Source organism: Anser cygnoides, chromosome 6 (assembly GCF_040182565.1).
Source record: "Anser cygnoides isolate HZ-2024a breed goose chromosome 6, Taihu_goose_T2T_genome, whole genome shotgun sequence".
In the NCBI taxonomy this organism is placed as follows: domain Eukaryota; kingdom Metazoa; phylum Chordata; class Aves; order Anseriformes; family Anatidae; genus Anser; species Anser cygnoides.
The window spans coordinates 16,594,564-16,618,145 of NC_089878.1; the positions used below are offsets into that span (position 1 = coordinate 16,594,564).

Below are 23,582 nucleotides of genomic sequence, written 5' to 3' on the forward strand. Positions count from 1 at the left end.
CTGGTTATCAGGACCAGCGTGGATATCCCCAGTGTCAAGATTGTTTTGTGGGCCAGGAATTACTAGATGCAGACTAACGAAGAGATAGTGGTGTTGACATCATTTTGCTTTCCACACACTCTAATTCTTCCCCTCTGTACAATCTGAAATAACAAGTGAAATACCTACTTCTGTGACTACTGTCTACAGGTAAATTTAGCAGGTAAACTCAATTTGTCTCCCAGCATCCAAACATCAAGACCAAACATCTTACCATACATTATATTGCACATCACAAACTGGTATATGTTAATTATAGCCTATTGGGTGGAAAAACTAGATCAGGACTGAGTATAAGCAAAAAGGGAGAACCAGGCCTGTAGTCAAAAAGTTATGTTTTTACTGTGTGGTCTTTATTGTGTTTTAGCTATTAGGTGTCAGCTCCCAGAGGAAGCATCTTAGCAGCAGCTTCTCTTTCGTTTCACTGCAAAGAAATTAGAAATTTAAGTAATTGCCAAAAGAGGTTGAATTTAATCAGTTTGACTTGAACTGAAAGAACTGCTTACATGGGCAAAAAAGCCGTGAGTTACCACCTCTTGTTTAAAGGTAGAAAAGGACTCCAAGTAAGCTTTACAATGAACAAACTCACTGAACAAAGATTTTTATCTATTGTGCTGGTAAATAAGATGTGAAAAAATTCAGGGGTAAAGCAAAATGTATTAACCACCCTGAAGACTCTCTAGAGAAGTGTCCAGTTTAGTTTCTTTTATGAAATTAGATAAAATCCAAGCAGTAAGCAAAGAGCATGGATAACGTACCTCACAAATTCCTCATGTTTAAATGGCTCAAGGTACTGATAACCAGCGTAGATAAGTTTAAAAGCACACCTACTGTTCTACAAGTGCTCTTTTACAGCAACAGTTTTCTTTCTCATGCAATAAACTCTCCTGATTTTGTATAATGAATATTCACAGAGCAAAGTGTGACTGGATAAATTGGATTGCTATCATCACTGTCCTAAGATGTTGTATGGATCCTGAAGAGATTCACTAATGTGGTACTTAGGCTGCAGCACAGATGTTTGAAACTTCCATGCAAAGCGCCCTTCTGAGACTGCCAAGTATGCATTTATAGAATCTTGCAGACTGGTTTGGTAAAAGGGATTGACTTCATTATATCCATATTTTTTCCTGACTATCCTTTGATGGTGTTTCTTTACTAAGTAAAGATGTGATCCTGCAAATAATTGTGCCCATGGGTAGTCATTATGAGAGGTCTAATGAAATCAGTGAGACTGCACATAAGAAAACACTGTATTTGACAGTTAGGGTTTCACAGTATTAGCCCATAGAAGATGAACAGCCTACCCAACACTGATTTGGATTAAACACAGTGTTATTTTTAATCCAATTCTTCTACTAATTAAAAGTAAAACATTAAGACTTCTGCAGTATATGGGATGATGGTCAAATTGCATGTGCAGAAAAAGAATCGTATTTGTAAGAAATCAGAATGTAAAGAAAATTTAAACAACCTGGACATAATTGTAAATTTTTCTGTTTAAGGGAAAGTAGTCAAAAGTCTGTCCAAAGGAGGGCTTTGAGGATGGTGAAGAGTCTAGAGAGCAAGACGTATGTGGAGTAGCTGAAGTCACTGGGTTTGTTCAGTCCAGGGCCGAGGAGGCTGAGGGGAGGCCTCATGGCGGCCTGCAGCTCCCTCACGAGGGGAGCGGAGGGGCAGGCGCTGAGCTCTGCTCTCTGGGGACAGCGACAGGACCCGAGGGAACGGCATGGGGCTGGGACAGGGGAGGGTCAGGCTGGGTGTTAGGGGAAGGTTCTGCACCCAGAGGGTCGTCGGGCACTGGGACAGGTTCCCCAGGGCAATGGTCACAGCACTGGGCCTGCCAGAGTTTAAGGAGCATTTGGACAACACTCTCAGAGTGATGGTCTGGTTTTTGGGTGGTCCTGTGTGGAGCCAGGAGTTGGATTCGACAGTCCTTGTGGGTCCCTTCCAACTAAGGATATTCCACAATTCCATGATTCTATGAGAAGTTTGAGTAAATGTGATATAGAGAACTACTGTTGATTGAATTATTATAATAGTTAAAACTATTATTTTAATTTTAAAGCTCTATTGTGTTACTTTACAGAACCCTTAGTCCACCTGCTGAGTTATACATCTTTCAGGATTAATGCTGTTCTGCATGAAGACCAATTGAGAAATAGTCTGTATAATATTGTGAATGTTATCTTTATAATTTACATAATACAGTATTTCAATATCAGATGATAAATTGCAGAAGGAAACTGAATATTACAATCTCATAGTATGCAGGAAATGTAAAAAATGGAAAATGGCTTTAGAGATTGTTGACTGCTCCAAGTATAAGAATCAGTTATTTCAGAACATTCTTTATACAGTAATTTGCAGTGAACAAAGCAGACAAATGACAGGAATGGCTTAATGATCATATATTCATTTCTTTATTATTTCTAACTAAATACTAGTCTTGTTTTAATTTATACGTAATGGGTTTTAAAACCAAGAAAGGATTACTGTATTAACCTGTATTGCCTTCACACTTAGCAGTGTACATATAGATACTCAGAACAATTCTCTGCTTCAAATTCAGTTGCATTTATTAAATAAATTACATATTCCAGAAAAACATAAAGGTAAAATGATCGGTGATAGAAATTCTACCACACCTTTTTGTAAATTGTTTTAATGCTTAATGGCTTTCATTGTTAAGGTATCTTGTGTTATTTTCTCAAATTTAAACTTCATTTGACTCACTTATATAAACTTGCTGGATTGCTGGATTGCAGTACTTTTTTTCTTATATATATATATATATATATATATATTTGTCCCTTTCTGAGATGTTGTAAATTCTGTCCTAGGAATTCTAAATTGGCTCTATTTTTATTTATATAGTTTAAACTCCAGATGTTTTACCGTAAAACATCCATTCACTTATATTTATTGCTTTTCTCTCCAGTTTTATATCCAGATTTCTAAATCTTCCTTGAATTATGAACATGTGGTTGGACTGCAGTATTACAGTGCTGATCCCACCAGTACCAAGTGCAGAGGTATATCACTTCTACGTCTACTTAGGATTCCCTTGTTAAGCATCTCAATCTGGAATTTGCTCTTTTTTGCTATAATACTAAAATAACTCATGTTTGGCTGCTTATCCGTTATGATACATGTGTACATGTATATGTATCTGTTTATTTAAGGGCTCAACAAAAATGGTGAGATTTATGAGATTCAGTCACTCAAACAAAATGAAGCAAATATCACTTAGTTCAAAATGAACTATTTAACCTGAAATAAAAACATAGTCTGTGGATCAGAAGGTATTTTGGGCTTGGCTTCATAGTGTCTTCTTTTTATATTTTACCACTTTGTATTAAATATCCACTAGGAAAAAACCAATTCCAATTTTATGGCTCATGGGCTAATGTCTTTATCACTGAGTTAAATAACTACATTTTAACTTAGCTCAATGACTATCATTTCAATTATATGAATCTTTTTGTCAGGTTTTAGTAATTAAAATCGCAATTAAAATTAATTTTTTAGTTAAAAAAAAACTTATCAATGGATAATTCTAATTAAACTTATTTATTAAACAGCCTTCTAACAGTATGTGGCGCAGAACAGAGATTTGTTACACACTGTTATTGGACTCTCCCATGTTTTAGTTTTAGTTTTAGTGCCTCTCTTGGCACCTTCCAAAGGATCTAGATATCATCACAATGCTGTACCATTTTCAAAAGAAATGTTCTTCTTCCTCATCAGATTTTCAAGGCAGCAGAGAGACTTTCTACTCCAAACCACATGGATCTTGTCTCTCTGTAGTTCCCTACACCAGACATTCTTAATTTCCTCCTTACAGGGATCCTTCTGCCTGGGCCTCAGCTCCTCAAGTGATACCTCTTTTTGGTACCACCATGGGGTATCTCAAAACTCCATAAGGTTTCACCACAAAGACCATGAAAGATATATTTATTCCTCCTATTGCTCAGACTGTTACTGATCTGGTTCCCTTGGAAGGGAATTTTCAGGAGGAGGAATAGCAGATGCCAGTATATTTGTCATCACCAGCCGAGCCAGACATCCTTTAATCATGCTCTTTTATCCCAGATGATTACAAATCCTTCCAAGATCTTATGAGAAAAGTTGCCTGACATCTATGTGGAAGCAATCCAGGAAAATCCTTACAGTGTTGAATGTATTGCACACATCTGTGCCTAGATGGATGGCTTTACCCATCAATGAAGAATTGTTGGACATGGCCAAATTCCTTTGGCAAGCAGCAGATCCTTTACTGCCAGTCTCCAAGAGAGTAGATTGCCATTAGTTTGGGCCTTCACGTGAACAGTTCTTTACTTGCCTCTGCTGGACTTTCTGCTGTTACAAGCAGTGAGCAAAAAGTCAGAACAGCAGTAGCTTTAATCTCTTCCATATGTAAAAGTCCAACTGTAATTTTTCTATACACTCCAACATAGGATTCCTGGACCCCCTTTACAGACTAATTTCATTAGGGCCTGAGGAAATTTTAAGATCTTAATTAATTATGCTCAGCTTGTAAACATAACATCACTGAAGGCACTTTGTGCTGATTCAGTATTTTCTCACATCCATTGTAACAAGCATCAGTCATTCATCAGTGTGAGAGAGAGTTCTTTAAGGATTACAGTTTTTACTGAAAAAATAATAATAAAGCTTTATAATTTAGCTTAAGGATTTTCATATAATGATATCAGAGTCAGATCTCCACCATCAAGAGGCAATTGGGAACATGTTGTCAGAAATATCTTAGGTAGGCTCTCAATCTCTGTGCAACAGGTGCTTCAGTCCTTTAATCATCTCTGTGTCCCATTGCTGAACTCACTCCAGTATGTCCATGCCTCTGTGTACTGGGGAGCCCAGAACTGGACATAACACTCCAGGTATGTCTCACCATGGCTGAGTAGGGAGGAAGGATCACTTCCAAGCTGCTGCCAATGCTTGCTTCTCCTAACGCAGCCTAGAAGGTTGTCGGTCTTCTTTACCATAAGTGTACGGCACTGTATGATGTTCAACTTGTCCACCAGGACTCCCATTTTTTTTTTTCCTGTCAAACTGCTTTCTAGCCAGTTGGTCTCCAGTCTGTACTGGTGCATGGGGGTATTCATCCCCAGGTAAAGGTCTTTGCCTTTCCCTATGATATAAACTTCATGAGATTCATATTTGCCCATTTTTCCAGCTTCTTAAGCTCCCACTGAAGGGCAGCACAACCATCTGTCTTATCAAACACTCCCAATTTTGTACTGTCTGCAAACTTGCTAAGGGTGCTTTCTGTCTGTGATGAATGAAGATGTTGAACATGTTGGTCTGGGTATTTCTGTAAAGAAGTCCTTCCTTCATTACTGCAGTCTCCATGTGCAGGGAACTCAGCAACATGAAAAGTAAAGTTGTATTTCTAACTGCCTTAACTACTAATCTTTTGGTGATCGGGTTCTCTGAATGACAGAATCCTGCAAACTGGGTATTCCTACATGGAAAGTGACTTACTAGGTAACCAGGACTAACCTGATGCTTTTGTATGTAGTGTATGATTTTAATGGCTTATTCAATGAACTTAACTAACCTATATACCAGTTCCTATGGAAAACTATCCCATGGCTTAATAAAGTAAGGTAAAATGCTAGGTAGTTTGATATTCACACCAATGGGATAAGACTGCTCAATTATGTCAGTTACCAGATATTAATGATATCAGTGATACGGATGCATAGGAAATGTTTCTGGCAATGTGATAAACAGCTGTTACAAGGGCTATTAATTACACTTTTTTTTTTCTTTTCTGAAAAGCCAGAGCATTCAGGTGTTACCAAAACTGTATCTGACCAGACATATCCAAATTACATCAAGAAAGACCATGTGTGAAACATCAGATCTGAACAGGAACACATTGTGTTTAACATATCTTTTTGCAAAAATGCAAACAATGATTAGTGGTAAGAAAAACTGTCTTCAGTCCTAAACCTCTGTCTGACAGTATAAAGCCCATTGTTGCAGCTTCACAAATCTAGATTTAATTCTCTGTACCTCTAGCTAGGTAAAGGAGTTCATCCACATGCTGTCAAAAGTAGAATGAGCACTTTATGGTGTTTGTTTGTTTGTTTTAATTTGTTCAATCTTAATAGTGTAAATTAAGGTTAGGCAAAATTGTTACTTTCTCTTTTCTCTGAAGTGGTCACTAAACTTGACTACTGTCATGCAGTTTCAGCAACAAGAACTTTACCTCCTTGGAATCTTATAGCAGAGGTTGCCCAAAAGGAGTGTCCATTTCATGGAATTTAAAATTCATCAATGAAGTTTTGGTATTTAAGGCTTCCAGTTAAATGTGTTCCTAATTTGAGCGTAAACCTACAAAATTATAGCTGTAGGAATATAAAGTTGTTTTTTAGGCATAAAAAGGTATAAATCTCCAAGACTAAAAATTAAAAGCTATAGTTAGAAATCGATGAATCAGGCTTAGAAAGTGCACTTCATTTTGAGTAAAATGCACTTACTAATTTTTAGCAGTTCTTTCCATATTCTGCTCTGAGGATTTGACTTATTTATGACATTTGGTCCCAACTTTTCTGTTGAGCAGTGAGAATGATTAGTAAAGGATTTTCAAAGGTGGGAAATATGCAAAGAAAAAGCATTCTTTAAGGCTCTTTGAAAATACTTCCTTAAAATGAAATGTAGAACAATGATTTTCAAGATGCTGAAAAATGTTTTAGAATCTAATACTGAAATCAGATATAAGATGCCAGGAAGCAGATACAAGAGAACCAACAGGCTTTCAGAATGAAAACATAGGAACTCTGAGGTTTTAAAACTTTTCTTCAGTCTAGGCAGTTGAAGAAATGTTCCCAGGCAGAGCATTACTCAGAAATATTTGATTATAAACATGTGGATAGCCACATGGTAAAACACGAATTAGGTATGGGAATAAGTACCCTGTTGACCATGAGTGAAGAGAATGAACCTACAGAAAAAAAACGAAAAAGAAAGCGAAGCATTAAATATATTCATATAGAGGGCTTGCTCAGCCCTTGTTTAGTCTCAGAGACTTCTAGGATTACCTCAGTTAGAGCCATACTCATTATAACAGAGGAGGCTGACAGGACATTTCTGTGAGGACCTTCTGACTATTCCACATTTCCTTTCAAAATAAGCTGTTACAGACTACCCCTGAGCAACTCCTACAAAACTTTCTGTCCTTGACAATAAGTAATGGTAGTAAAGCAGCTTTATTAAGAAACCATAGAGACCTTTAGAACATCTTTAGAATTTAAGCCTTATGAGTATGTATTATTGGGAATAATAGATTATTTTTATTGCTATATTTCAATTTATAAAACATCAAGCCATACTGGAAATAAATAATCTCACTTGGGAGTTATGTGTAGAGTTGGTTAGGAAAATGTATGTTCCTTCTTTTCAGAGACTTTTTTTTTCTTTTTCTTTTGAATACCTCTCAAAAAAAAAAAAAAAAAAAGAAATACCCCCCTTTTTATTGCTCTTTTTGGGAGAGGCACCTTGAAACATTTTTCTTAGCTATGTTAGAGTCACAATATGGAAATCTTTGAGAACATCTGACCTCAAACAAAGTGTTTCTTGATGGGGTAAGTGAATAAGTAAAGAAATGTATAAAAAGTAGTTTCTTATATTTAAAGTATTATCTGTTTATCTTTTCCTTGATGGTTTCTTATCCATGAGTTTTAAGTACTCCATAGATATAATTAAGTAGCTTTTCACTATTCATGGAACGTTATGCAAACTAGAATGATTTCTGGCTGTGATTAACTGTGATTAAAGTGGACAGGAAAACCCTGGCTCATTTAAGGGATATACAGACTGCTGTCTCTATTCTGCTTTAGAGACGAGTGCTCTGTCTTCTAGTCAAAACATTTCACAATAAAAATTTAACAGGCTGGAGAGCATTTCCAGAAACAAACTGTTAATCTGAATATGAGCTGGAATAGCACAGAAAAACAAGTCATGAGGAAATGATACTTAAAGGGAAAGGAAAAATATCTTAACTTTAAACAAATTTATATCCCATGAATGCCATTCCTTGAATGGGAGGTCACAGCCAGTGATGTCCCATCTGCTGCCCTAATAGGAACCAAATACTATGACTGTGCTCTGTTCAGTGCTAATGCAGTATTTTTAGCATGTGCTGTAGTAAGTAGCTACAGTGCCAGGAGATGGGGGAGAGTGAGCATTTCAGAAGGAGAATAAACTATCACATGTGGACAGGCCTCTGGACAGTAACACAATTCAAGTGGGAAATAATGACTGTAAAGATAAAAATGTAGTGTAGAAGGAATGGAAATCGCAAAATGCAGTTGGGCTAAAGTTGCCCAATACTTTGATTGTAAAGATGTGTTTCATTCATTTATAATCTTCTTAAATCTACATTGAAAATTTCCATGCTTGCTCTACCAGGCTGTTTCTTTTCTTTTCTTTTTCTTTTTTTCTTTTTTTCTTTTTAAATCATTTGAAGGTTTTGGTCAAAACAGTACAGCCATTTCTGAAGCTAGGCAAAAGATATTGCTTTCCATTTGAAAATTCAGATTTTACTTTAGAGATGTTGTTCAGTTCCCCGGCACTTGAAAGGTGACAAAGTGGATATTCTTTCATTTGCATTGTAACTTTTACTGACATAATGAAATTTTATCTCAAATTGATATAATGACCTTCTACTAAATTTGAGTTGTAATAGACTCAGCATTGGCTTGCTAGTTTTGCTTGCTTGCCCAGACCCCAGGAGATTCTGTCCAACTCAGGAAAGGACTCTGTCTTCACCTGTCTTCAGGTCCTCTGTGCTGATGAATGGGATGGGTTTGAAATTACAGAACAGCTATGTGAAGGGACTTTCCAAGACAGTCACGTTGTTCTACAGAGTGCTTGAGTTAGCAGTTTTGCTGTGAGATTCCTGTTTCCTGCAGATCTGAAGCTCAGGGGAAAAAATCAAATTTGTCAAAATAATTAAAACTATAACTGCTATATAAAGCTGAGTAAGAATCTGCACAGTAAAGTAAATCAAAAACCTTTACACATTCTGGGTTTTATTTACATTAATGTGAAAAGAAAAAAAAAAAGAAATATACATATACAGCTTTCATAAAACAGTAGTTACATGTGTTGCAGAAGCAAACTTTCCTCCCTTTTTCTCTACTTTTTTAAAACCTTTGTATAAATAGAACAAAGTGAAACAAAAAACAGTGCTATTAATTATTTCCACAATCTGTTCTGATCCTGCCAAAAAGGATATTACGAAATTTGCTGTTAAAGAGAAATGAAAGAAGGACATTACGTTTATCCAGGGACTTTCACTAAACAATGAAATATCTTGCATTCTCAGGGAGTATATGAGTCAGAAAAATAAGATGAATTTAAGATGAAACTTGATTTTGCTGTTAGTGTTTGTTTTAGTTAAGGTCTTTGTTCTGTCTCTTGTGACTGCAAAAAAACTGCTGAGATCTGTTTTATTATGAGAATGCAGTACCATCATCAAAGGAACAAAAGTGCATGAACAGTGTCATTGCTTGGCAAAGCTACTTAGTTATCCTACCCCCACTTTGCATGGTAATTCTTGGTATGATGTGGCCATCTGAGTTTTCTCAGATGAGAAGGTTTATAGCATGTAGGGAGCAAAAAGCTCATGGGAAAATTCCTTTTGTAACCTTTTCTCTCTTATTATTCTTGACCGTTAACTCTCTATAATCATCTGTGCAAAATGTGTCTGCCATAGTACAACTGTTAATCACTCATTTGCTGTCTCGACACAAAAGAATTATTTATAAAATTACTTCAGTACAGTTTCTGACTGATGAAAAAGGGAAACTTGGATTTCTTTTTTAAAAAAAATCCAATAATAGAAAAGGAATATGAACTTAAGACATTTTAGTTCTGGAATCTGGGGATTCTTTTCTGTCTGGTAGAACTGGTGATCAGCCTACAGTTTGTTCAGATCATGTTTCTTTTTTGATTTTCAAAAATTATTTAATTTTCCTTCCTTCCAGTAAAATAATAGTAAACCACATTCTATAAAAAGGTTTTGATAGACTGATGTATATCATTTCATGAAACTGCATATTTTAAAGAAGAATCACAAAGCTTTTGCAGCCTGGACTGTTCGTCACCATCTTTATATCGTGTTTATTATTCAGATTTTAGTGTGCCTAGAATATTTTAGGATTCTGATATGTTCTGAAAAAGGGATACAAAACATTAATTTTGTATGTTCAAAGAAGCATTTTAGTAGAATTATCATTTCATTAAAATCTGCTGATTGCTGAGGTATCCTTCAAGGAATACTCAAGGGAAAAAAAAGAATGAACTGTTGTGGGGTGTGATCTGCCCACTGTCTCTAAATCATATTTTTGTTGAGGTTGTGACCTAAAAATTGATTGTCCTGAAAAAGTGCCTGAGACTCTATTTGTTGCTTCCTTTTCTTTCTTAAGCATGGAGGAAATGCTCAATGATCAGTTTGTTATTGAGGTCTTCCCTGCAAACATTGCTTGTGTCCAAAGATGCAATCAAGAAATAATGTAAGAACTACCTTTCACTACTTTATAAGCAAAATTACGTTAAAAAATGTAAAAAGTTAATATTTTCTGACCTAAAATGTTTTCTGAGGACTGGCATTCTTCTTTTTTATTTTTTTTTTTAAATTTAAACTAACATTTACTTGTGGAAGTTTGAAAGATTGCACAGAGTTCCTATAACATTACCAACGTGCCTGTAGTGCTGTGCAACACGCTTCAAAGAAATATGGGCAATAACTCTGTTTGATCATTAGTGCATGCACAGGTAAGAAAATAGTTGCATGGGAAACTGTATTAAGTAGTGATTTTCCATGCTGGGCCTGTCAGCAGTTTTGAAATTTTCCCAGGGTAGAGGAGAAAGATAAAAAAAATAGATAAAAAGGTAGATTTACTTGTAGGTTTACTAATGCTCCAAAACACCATCTGCATATGTCATTGTTACTTGGTTAGGATACTACATATATTAAAATAGACATGTTATGGAGAAATCAGTACTACAAGCTGGTTTTGCTGTTTTTTTTTTTTTTTCTTCCACAAATCGTATTAATTTATTTGTGGAAATTGTTACTTTGATCTCACTGATTTTTATCAGCTTTCTGTTTATCTTTTAAGCCATTATTGCTCTACTTAATTAAAATTCTGTACAGTCTGTTAATATTGGTTTTCTTCCTTATAGTTTAGCCATTCACCAGCTTCTTGTTTGCCACAACTTTGTCTATTATATTTCTCAGTTGCTTTTTTTTTTTCCCCAACAGAAAGGCTTAATAGCTAATCTAAGTTACAGCATGCACAGAGGCAGTCTTGCATGTGAGTACATCTCAACGCTCAAATATTTAGTTAAACCATCCTTCTGCAAATATAGGTACAGAAAAGAAATATGTCAGGATTAGCATTGAAAATATCCACTGTCAAGGTTTTCCTCTACTGAGATCACAAAGACTGCTCAGCTGATGTAGTGTTTTCTCATTCTGATGCTGGGCATGACCTTGTGCAGTAGGCCTTTCCAAGAGTGCATTTCCTTTCAAGATATGTTTTCTGACTGCATCTAAACTTGTCAGTGTCTTCTTGCCGAGTCTTTGTGTAAAGGAGAACTGAAGGAAAAACCACAGTAATTTGGACCTGTTGCGGGAAGTAAACGGACTTACGTGGATGTATACAAGTCGTTATAATGGACAAAGGTGAAGATGATTAGTATCAGACTGGGTGGCCCAAAAGCCAGAAACAGCCCCCAGCTTCTTCGGTTTTTGCTGTCATATGAATTTAAAAGGAACATAATTCCCAATAAGAAAACAATGGTTTGATCCCAGCAGTCATGGGACCTTTGTTGTATACACACATGTTAATTCCTAGGATGCTGAATGAGCTTCATACCATCTTCAGGCCATGGTATGTTCAGAGAAATGTGGTCCATGCTGCCATAGGGATAGCTTTGGTAAGAAACAGACCATTTTATCTACCACTGAAATAGGCTCTGCAGTATTATTGAGAGTAAAGTTTCCCACTACACCTAAACTACATTGAGATCCTCCCTGTAGCACATTTCTTTCCCTGCCTTGCACAGCAGGATGTAGCAGTGGCCAAGGGTTGAGTCTGTTTGGGCAGGTGAGCTGGGGGAAGCCAGTCTCTGCTTTGTTTACTAGGGTTGCAGACTGTTTTTTAATTTTCATCACTGACTCACCTTGCAACCACCCTGCCAGATCCCTTCTGGAGAAACTAGAATGAGTGTGTGGACAGACAAGAACAGAGTATGATATCAATCACTTTTAACACCATTTGGTATAACATGCAGTTAGGTATGGCAGAATGGATAGAAGGTTGTTCTATGTAAAGCAATGATGCAAAATTTAGCCCTGGTATAGCAGATTCACTGTTATAGTCAATAATTCACATAGAAACATTGTACTGTTAATAGTGAAGGCTATAATATACTAATCTCAAGGATTATTCCCTGTAGGTATGCTTTATCACTTCTGCATCAGTAATGTGCATTTAAATAATGTATTTAATTATGTTGACATCACAGAATATAATGCCAATTGGCAGTGAAATTAGGGACAGTAGTAGGCCCAGTGCCATTTAAATTCTACTTTCGCCCCTAAATAACAGTCTGAGTTTATGCTGCCTTTTGCAGAGAGGTGCACCTTGTACTGCCAAAGAAATCCAGAAGATGAACCCAACATTGCTTAGCTGTTCAGGGGACATGACCCTGTAATGGAGGTATCACAGAATACTTGTTCACAATATAGCCAATTCCCCTCTGGTTCCATTACTGCATTTTTTTTTTATCTGAAGAAAGTTTGCATAGTGTGTTGGAAATATAAACAGAGCTGTAAAAGCCACAAGGCATCCTTAACAACAATGCCATCAAACCTTCTGTTTCACTAAGTATCATGTTTTCCTTGGATTTATTAGCACTTTCTCACTGTTACTTTTTCCATCAGCAATGTGATCTCAGAATGTCAGAATTCATTAGAACAGTTTTAAAAGGTACAAAATTACTGCATTGCAATAACTGTCTGTCTTCTAATTGTCTACAGAATGAAAAGCTGTTTATTAAACTTTATTTTTATTTTTTTTTTTTTAAGGAATAAATATTCCTGTTCCATGATTTGGTTTTTTTTTTCTGTAATCCTCTTTCATGATAGTTACTGAATATTGCTTCAAATATTTTGCCAGTTCAGATTTGTTTCTCAAACAAACAGGAGGTTTTTATAACTAACCCTGATTCAGCCACCTAATTTTGGAAAGCAAAATGTTTCCATGTTACAAAGATTAGCTAGTAAATGAACATTCACTTTTGTTTCTTTGTGACATAAATAACAGCAGAACAACTCTGCTCCAGGCATTTTTTGGTTTTCTCATTTAAGGAGCACAAAGTAAGTTTGTTTCTTAGCAGTTAACTCAAAGACTAAACTGGGAAAGTATGGTCTGCAAGGGTGTATCAATAAACTACGCAACTTGTTAGAACATTCTTAATTCGGATAATCATTATGTTTATTGGCACATTAGTACACAGTGTACTGCTTAGTTCATTACAGCTAACTTGTAGTTACTGTTCTGCTGACAGTTACACCTGTGCATTCTCGCTGACGTCAGTCGGGTTTATATGAAAGTTAAACAAGAGCAGCAATTGGCACTAAACATAAAATGTTCTGTTTGTAAAGAAAACAATGTGTGCAGAAAGGAATGAGTATCAAGAGGCTTTAAAAAGTTTTGGCATATTATTAAGAGGAAATATTTAACAGGATGGTTAAACTTTAAAGTAAAAATATTTTCCCATTGCCTTTATTAAAAATATCTCTTTAGCTTGCAAATGAGAAAAAGACACCTATAGACCAACTGTAGTCTCCACGACAACAAATTAAACTCACAAAACATGTAACAGTACTACTTGGCATCAAAGTTAGTTTACAGACTAGTACAGCAAATCAGCAGGACATAGGCTATCTCACTTCACCAAAAATCTTACATTTTTATTCTGTCTTAATAAATGAGCAAAACATAGCACACAACAAACATGAAATCAGGCTCTGCCCTATGTATTGGTTGAATTGTTTTTGTGAGTTTCATTGGAACAACTGAAGAAAAATATTTCAAAGTCAGGTCTTTTCTTGGGAAGTGTGACAATCTCCAATTTTTGCTAATGTTTGTGAAAACAGAGAGAGATAATTTTCTTGACTCTGCAGCTGTGAGGGTTATGCATATCTTCACAGACTTATGGAAAGCAGAGTTGGCAATGACCTACCAGTATCAAGTCATGCAGCCATATCTTTTGCCAGTGCAAAAATACTCTCCCAAATACATTGAGTGTTATTGTCTAGTCTAGTTTTAAAAGTTTAAAACTATGTAGATTCCATTGTTTCCCTTGGGAGCCCAGTTTGTTTCACTGCCAGGAAGCTTTCCTGATATTCAGCCTCAGTTTTTCCATGTTTAATTTCAGGCTATTAATATGAGAGCTCATACTGAATAACTATTCTACTTTTTGTTTATGATCTCAAAATATTTCTAGATGCTGTCAGTCCAGTCACATGTGAACCAATCTATACTTAATTATTTTTAACTTTCCTCTCTAATTGACCCTTTCCATCTCCTGGCAAATACTCTCTGAGTAATTTCTATTTTCTATAGATTTGCTTGGCTATAGGAAAACTTTATTCCAGTTTTTCTTATAGCAAAGTCATATGATAATAAATCCCTCTTTCTTTTCTAAGATGTAGTTAAACTTCTCTGAATTACAGGCACTTTTTAGTGACATCCTAGCATGAATAGTTGATCCCATTAAGTTTATCTCAGCAATGCTTATTTTTACCTCTCTTTGAACTAGATATTAAAATATGTTCTCTCACATTTTGCATAGCCTCCAGTGCTATGAGATTGTTTTCATAAGGTTGTTTTCTGTGCATTTGCAATTCCTTTTAAATCCTCTTTGTTCTCACCTGGCTTGAAATCAGAGAATTTCATTTTGCCATTATTAAATCATAAGGAAAGAAAGAAAAAAAGTTTTCAGTCCCAGATATTAGCAAAGCTATATATCATCTGGATGTTATTCTGTTTATCATTTTCATGAGAATTTTCAATTCTCAAAGCTACCTTCCTTTGCGAGCCAATATGCATTACATTTCCAAGTATTCTAGTGTCCAAATCTTTCTGGAAATCCAGTTATGTGTGTTCTACTCTACTCACTTGTTGTACTGCTCCATAAACAAAGCAATTGAGATTACTTGGTTCAGTCTTTATTAAACCTAAAACACTAAATTGTTCATGGTTCCATAATTCCCCAGTTAATAACCATGCTATTCTCTTAAAGTATGTTCTGAATTACTGGGGAGCCATAAATTCAATTGTCTGGTTGATAGCTGCCATCATCACGATTTAATTCTTTCTGTTCTAACATTTGCTTTTCACAGGTTTCCAGTGATTTTTCTTTTCCTAATTCCTTCTAGATACGCATATCTAGATATGTATGAATTTATTTCCTATGTAAATCTGTTCATGATGATTATTGTGTTTAATAAGAAAGAAAGTCTGAAGATCTTGACAGTAGGCAGTACTCCAAATATGGAGAGTGACTTCAATCATCAGCACATTCTAAATGTAGAGGTGGACTTAAGGAACTATTTGGATACATCTATTTGTATCCTGGCAGATTCATGTTAATCAGCAAATTTAAGACCTTGCCTTTAATAGCTACTTTTAGAACATCATCTCAATGCCCAGAAGAAACTTTTAAAGCCTGTCCTTCAGAGCACACAGAGGAGTTAATTATCCCAACACCAGAGTAATTCAGGCAGACGTGCTGTGGGATTCATCATCTTCATAGTCCTCAGACCTACTGTGCCTGAGTGAATGAACTAAGGGTTTTATGCAAATCCCTGTCTAAAGTCTTTGAACAGTTCTTACTACACGTATACATTTATCTCGCTCCTTAGTCAATTATTCCTTCCTGCCCTGCCCTTTGCACTAAATTCTATTAAATTCTTTCTTTTCCTCCATATTCTTTCCTCATACTGAAAGGTAATATTGATGGTTTCTAATTAACTATTAAATCCTGTATATATCTTCTGCTATAATCAAAAAGTTTGTTCCAGTCTCCTGTGTTCCCCTGTTCCCATTGATTTCACTCCTTTTCATTTGATTTTTTCACCCATGTATATATTAAGTCTGTATTTATTCATTTAGATCCCTCTATATCCTATTTTTTTTCACAAGTAACAGTACTGGATTCTGGTTCTCATTTTCAGTAGCTAGAATTCATGCGAAGTATTGTGATTCTGACTCAGATCTTTCCAAAGAGATTTATTTTGACTCAATAGAGCCACTAGTCCTCTCGGAGACAGAAAAAGTACCCTCTGACTTGATTGGATTCATCTGACTGAAAGTGCATGGAGCTGAAGGATTCCCTGAGCAGGGAATGCTTAGGACAACAGTCCTAAAGAGTCCTAGAATGACCATATGGACAACAAAATAATTTATTTAAGATGGTAGCTGAAAAGTAAATAACAAGAAACAATCTTGGGAATAAAGGTTGTGGCTAAATGAAAGGCAGTCTTATACCAGCAACTACGTTTTTATGGAAAAGTTGTTCCTGACACACACAGGACAAAAGAAAATAAAAGCTTCTTTTGTTAGGAGTACTCTAACTCACTTATCGTAGGAAAGAACTTTAAATTTTCTGGTAGGAATCCATTTGCATAATGTAATGAGTTTTATTCCTTTCTCTGAAAGCTAACTATTCAAAACCAAACCAAACCAACCAACCAACCGAACAAACAACCAAACAAAAAAAACACAAACAAAACCAACCAACCAACCCACCCAACCTCATGAATATATTATGCACAGTACTGTAGTCTGTAAATAAAACCTTTTGAAGACTTATATATGTGATCCTGGGTTAAAAAGAGCAAGGATTTTGCAGCTGCATACAGTGCCAACAGGATTTCAACTTGTGAATTATGAATATGTTAAGAATTACCAGGAGTAAGAAGCAAAATGATCAAGAAACAGAAATGTCATTGCCATGACCTTTTATAAGTAAATGATTAATGATTCTTTACAAAACGTACCATTATACTGAGGGACTCCTTGCCAAAGGACACTGTGGATACCACAAGTTTATGTGAGTGCAGGATGAGACTGAAAAGCTTCATAGAAGGTAGATAATATATTTCTAGATACATAGAAACCTTCTCTGTGTCAGGGAGTCCTTGATCCCCACATGGGTGCGGTCTGGGAGATTATCCAGTGTCACTGTGCACTACTTGTACTCTCATTGTCTTCCCTGGACATCTGCTTTTTACTGTTTTCAAAACTGGTTACTGAGATAGAAGGATTTTTTATCATGACCCATTATGGATGTGTTTGTGTTGTTACCAAGAACAAAAATAAAAGCAGACAACATTAGTTGTTTCTGAAAAGATCTTACACTACTAATTAATAGATTTTACTAGAAAGGCTGAAGAAGGCATAAAAGAAAGGGAAGTGACAAGTGTTCTTGAGGCAGGAAGATATGATTAATTTGACATGTAGAACTAATAAAGACCCAAGATATTTAACCATCAGCATAGCCAGGTGGCTCAGTTATTTAAGATATGCCTTACTAGTTATTGTGCTTTGAGTAAAATTCACATCTCTTTCTATAAAGTCTGCAGAAGTCAGTAAGAGCCTTGGTATGATTAAATGGGGTCCACTGTTTTTAATACTCAGGATTAACTCATACTCTTAGCTATCAGTAGCTAAGACTACTTTGACTTCATTCAAGAAGATAAGCCTCTGTTTCATATCTTACAAGATCCCAAGCTTATTCAAGTTATTATAGATTATTATAGTGACTTTTCCTTCAGTAAATGTACCTTTACAGTTTGATAAAGGAAAATTTAGCAACTGATCTGATAGTTATGAAGAAAGAGTATTTTAAAGGTCTTTCCTGGTTTGCCTATCATAGAAATATAGAATAATGAATGCTAGAAGGGACCTCTGGAGTTCTTCTCTGTGCCACCCCCTCCTCCAATACAAGGCCAACTTTGATCAGGTTTTTGTAGGATATTGTCTAGGTGAGTATAGAATAGGCAGCCCATGGAATCCAAGGATAGCAATAATAGTGTAATTCAGTATTGTTCTTTTTTATTATTATTATTTTTTAATCTCTCATTAGCTAAATAACTCCAATTTTGTCATCTTTTTCATGATGAATAATATGCATATTTTTGTAGATATATTGTTGTGAAAAGTGTTTTTCAAAGGGAATACATCAGGCTTACTGAAGTCTAGGATATGAACATCTGGGAGAAGTGCAGTAGTTCTCTTTCTGGAAAGTAGTGTAGCATTGTGTTAAGAAATCTTGGCTATTGTGTAGAAATAAAAAAGAAAATAGCAACATAACAATTAAGCAAATGTTGTTGCACCATAAAGCACAAATCAATGAAGTTTAAACATTGAATTTTTTGAAATAAAACCTCCAAAATTGTTGTGTAAAAAGACTGGAAGAATTTTAAATATTTCATAATCTGCATATAGTTTCCCTCAAATTCAGAATAATCCATTCTAATATCGTATGGTTACAGCATAGTATTTTTCAGTTCAAAAGGGGATTTAAAATCAATCACCATTGATTTTTATTGGGTAGCTCTCAAAATTAAGGCCCTAATGTGTCAAGCAACTTATTTTTTTGTGTCATTTTATTTGGGGATATAGTGAGAGAGTACAGAGGTAAAATTTTGGTATGCAAAGGAATTGGCAATGAAAAAACATTTTCTCTAGAGATCTCATGATGTGCCATCAGGTATGTACACCTGTCTTCCAGCCGTGTGCTTTGCAGCCTGTGGTCCACAGATCCAGTGGTCCTGTGCTCTGCCTCGGGAGGACCATAAAGTAACCAAGAAATCTGCTGATATCTCTACATAAAATCTACCAGGGGGAAGCAGATTGGAAAAAATTGTTGATCATTGCTTGGCTTGACCAACAGCAGCTGTACAATTTTATGCAAGTCATCAGAATAGGTAAGCTCAGCTATCTGTTCTGACATTCAAACCTATGAAGTTTGAACATGGAAGTAGCTGACTGCAGTGGACTGGTCATGACCTTAGAGTTACACACATGCTTAAATAGCCTACTGATTGAAGGACTAATTCTGTCTTTTGTTTGCTGATAACTGATCCAATTCACACATCAGAAAAAACAGTTATGAATTTGAGTTGTACATTTGGCAATCAAACATCTGAACTTCTCTATGAAACAATATGGACCTCTGACAGAGCAGGTCATAAAATGTGTTTATCATATGGTCATACTGAATAAGAGGAAATAAGGCAAGGGGGATTTGCTTGTAAGTATTTCAGCTGTTCCTCCTAAGACATGTGGGAGTCTTCTGATAGTTTTGAGAAACTACTTCTTCCACTAGTGGCTTCATAGGCCTCTGCCATTGCCAGTGGGAGGAGTTTCCTCCATCTGCACAGCAGATGAGAATTTTGGACAAGCAGTCATCACAGGAGTTCTTAAATGAGCTGAGAAATATCATATCTTAGGTACAAAAGCTTTTCAAGATCTTTTGAAATAAGATACATATTTCAATTTGGTTCTGTGGAGTTTATTTATAGATGGGGAAAAGATTTGATTGCAATACATTTTGGAGACTTTTCTAAGGAAAAATATAGCTAAATAATTGGAGTTTCTTCATTAGTACCTTTGAGTGGGGTTCCTATTGTTGGCATGTACATACTAAAATCAAAGTAAATATTTAAAAAAGTATGCTTTGAGAATGTTTTTAAAGCGAGTAGTAAATAATTGTAAATACTGTAAATATTGTACATGGGAAGCACCATCCATTCATTTGCTGATGCAGAGCTGTTTGTCCCGTTTAACAGCAAACAGGCTCTTCCTTTCCCAGAAGTTTTGTAACATCATGTGGCCTCTGTCCCAGTGGCTTTCAAAGCAATTTTATTTCTGCATAACATCTTATGTTATGAGAGTAAATCTTAGCATTGATACATCTCTGAACATCTAGAAAGTAACCCAAAATATGGTAACCTGCTTAAGTATTTGATAAGCAAATAGAATAACTGTGCTCTAATGTTGCTCTTTGCTAAGCTGTGGGAATTCAGTCATTATGTAACAGAAATTTAAAGAGAATTAAAAAAAATAGGATATCTACTATTTAATGATACTGAAGTAATTATCTCATCCTTCGCAAAACTTAGAAAAAAAAAAAAGCTAAAGCATTAATGTGTTTTTAAGCATACCAACCATAAAATGATTTGTAGATGAAAAAAATGTCCTGTTATCCTTGCTTATTTTACTAGTGAAAAAGTCAGCACTGAGTTACATAGTTAAACATCACTTCAAAACAAGGATGGTCTCTACTCTCTAGACCTGTATTTGCAAATATATTCAAATAAGCACAGCTTTCATGAGTGTTATTTGAATTTTACTATACTGTAGAGTTATCATTAGCTCCATACATTTGTTGAGAACTGAAGTATCACCTCATGAGCATTTTGAACATGATGCAACTGCAAATCAGTACTTTTTTGTCAGACTGATTATGGTTCCTGGCACTCTAGAATCACCTGTCTTTAATTTAAAAATTAGGAAATAAAATAAGGGTAATTTTTATATAGTGAAAGACTGACTTCATAGATTTATGACAGATCAATCACTATATGTGTCTTACGTATTTTATTTTTCAGTACTATAGATATATTGAACAAAAATGTACTAGCATTTCTTATGAGATTATGGCCTTGTGCATTTGATAGCCTTCAAATTTCTTTGCATTGAGTAATAAATTTGTCCAATTTGGATTACCTGAAATACTGCATTTTAAAGAACAGAAAGAACATTAATAAGCAAAGTCAAAGAAACAAATGACTTTTTTTTTTTTTAATGCAACTTTCTATGTTCATTGATACTTGATTTCATTACAAGAAATTTGCATTAATAACTCTTTTTTTGGGGGGGTGAAAGAGTTATTATCATCAAGAACCTTACTCTAAATTTCAGTCTTCTCTCTCTCTTCATAATTAATATTGTAATCTCTTCAGTGAATAAGTGACTTACCTGAAGATATTATGGATCCACTGTAATGCAGCAGTTACAATATGTTCTGATGAGTTTCCTTTAGCCTAGGGATAAAATATAGTCTGATCTCACAGCTAAGTGTGCTTTTATAAGGACGTTGGACCTACAGAGGTTCCTTCCAGCCTGTGATTCCCAGTCCTTTATACTTTAGTGAGAGCTGAGAATAACTTATAAAGAGCCAGTAGTAGACAAAATGGTTCCAAAAAGTCATCTCTACACATTGCTGAGTTAGCAGGAAATGAACTTAAGTTTGCGGCATGTTCATCAAAATGGGGAAAGAGATTGTTATTGTTCTGCTCTTGAATTTATATTAATGTCAGCAACCGTGTCCAGATCTCTAAATGTGAAATCTAAAAACAAGGGAAGTTAGGCTTTATAACCACCTTTCTGTTATGAAGCTTTATCTGAGTTTTGATGATGCTGTCACTTGGGTGAATCAGCTACAACAGGAGAAAATAGTGTCGTACTAATTCACTCACTAGAACTAGAACTCATCAGAACTCACTAGATCTGGTGCCTTGTGAGTAGAAAAAATAGGAAAAAAAACTTTTTGTAGAAGATCTGTCCTCCCATTCCCACTCATCCTTTCAGTTTCTGAAGACTTCAGAATCACAAGGTTTTAAACCAGCAAACTATTTTGTAGAGGACTGTGAAAATGACCTGCTATGTTGAAAATGGAAGAAAAGACTGTCCTCTGAGGCACAGTAGTAACCAGCATGTTTACTGGATTTTACAGTATATTTCAGTGTATTGCAGAGATTTATACCCCACTAGTTTTAAGTTTGCAGGCTTATATATCTTCCATCTCAAGCCTGAAAGGCTAAAACTACTCCGGACACAACTACTCATGTCCAACAGAATGAAATAGGTTTGGCACAATCAATTCCTCTGAAACCACTCTTTTTTTTTTTTTTTTTTTTTTTTTTTTTTTTTAAGGCTGAACAGTAATATGACCAGAGAACAGAGATAACTTATCAGAATATGGCAAAAAGGTGGTTGAAAAACAGGAATGTAAACACCAGTACAGTAATATGTAGGAAGCATTTTAAGCCTTATGTAAAAAGGTTTGGATAGGCAGGCAGTTTTCAGTAGTCAGTCATCATAGCGTCTTGAGTTCTGGGCAATGTAGCTAACTCCCTGCTAGTGTTATTATTTATTTATTCATTTATTTTTTCAGCATACAGGAGAAACACATGGCACAGAGTGGCAAAGAATAAGGCTGTGAGCCAAGAGAATTGTCCTATTTCCCATGACCCTTGGCAATTAGCTTCTCATGTTCCTCAGTATTCCTATTTGTAGAACAGATAAAAATTTGGTGTGTAACTTTCAACTTGTTTATAAAATGTCACAATATCCTTGGACAGAAAGTGCTATGAAAATCTAATCTATTCTACCAAATAAAACCTCGCATTACAAGCCTCTTTCTCTTTGAAAAGGAAAATAGATTCAGAAAGCTTAGATATTCTACTAGCTATAGTTGTACAGCTTAAAAGCTCTTAACCATGTATTTATTAGAGAATGTGAAGAACCACCCATTATTACATTTATATGGATTGCTTCCTTTTGCTCAAGACTGAATATAGAAAGCAAGTAAGTATGTATTGAAATTTTGATAAGTGAGAAAAACCTCTTTCTTTAACCATGAATAGTAAATTTGAAGGACTCTGTAAAATTTTAGTGACACTTTTAATTGAAATGGGATTAAACTGAAACAGCTTTACAGTTTTTATTGACAGTATGTCAACCCTTTCCATAGGTGGCATAGGGTGATGGCAGAGCAGAAGAATATGCAGGTTGTAAAAGAAGATCAGATATTTCATTGCTGATTCTGTAGGGCCTTTTACTTATTCTAAATGATCAAATGTGAGAAATGGACTGCAGATTTCTTCTGAAAGTATTTATTTTAATGAATTTAATGATTAATAGATTTCTATGTTTATGAGAGATTTCTCCAAAAGGGTTTATTTAACATAACCTATGTATTCTATGTGACAATGTGGTGTTGGTGTTTTTTATTTTTTTTAAACAATCTTTCAAATCAGAAATTATTTTTGATTTTTGAAAATTCAAAACTCAGATTTGATTAAGTGCTAAGTAACTTAAAATCACTATATTTTTTCAAAACAAATATTTTTATTTATTCACTGTTTTTAACTTTCACATAAATACTTCTGAAAGGTAAAACCAAGCACAACGCATGTTTATGTCTTTTATTTGAAAATCACTGAGTCAGATTCACAGTTTTAGTAGCACAATCTATCCTTGTTGAAAAGGATAAAAGTTACAGGATTAGGTGTTATTTTATACTTTAAAGTTCAGACTGAGACAAAATTTTAAACTACTGGCATCTGGAATTGATGTGTCTCCTGACTTAAAGAGGAGTAAGCTAGTTAAATAAACATTACATGATATGAAAATGAG

General features: G+C 35.2%; 1 protein-coding gene across 7 annotated transcripts in view; it reads left to right on the top strand.

Annotated features, from left to right (window-relative positions):
- Positions 1-23,582, top strand: part of PDE1A (phosphodiesterase 1A) — a 183,596-nt gene that overhangs the window by 78,741 nt on the left and 81,273 nt on the right. Inside the window, exon 2 of one of the 7 annotated variants that reach the window (XR_010832196.1) lies at positions 2,981-3,074. The exons of the other annotated variants lie outside the window; for them this stretch is intronic. The gene's annotated coding sequence lies outside the window, so the exon portion shown is untranslated. The remainder of the gene's footprint in view (positions 1-2,980; positions 3,075-23,582) is intronic. 7 annotated transcript variants of the gene reach the window in all.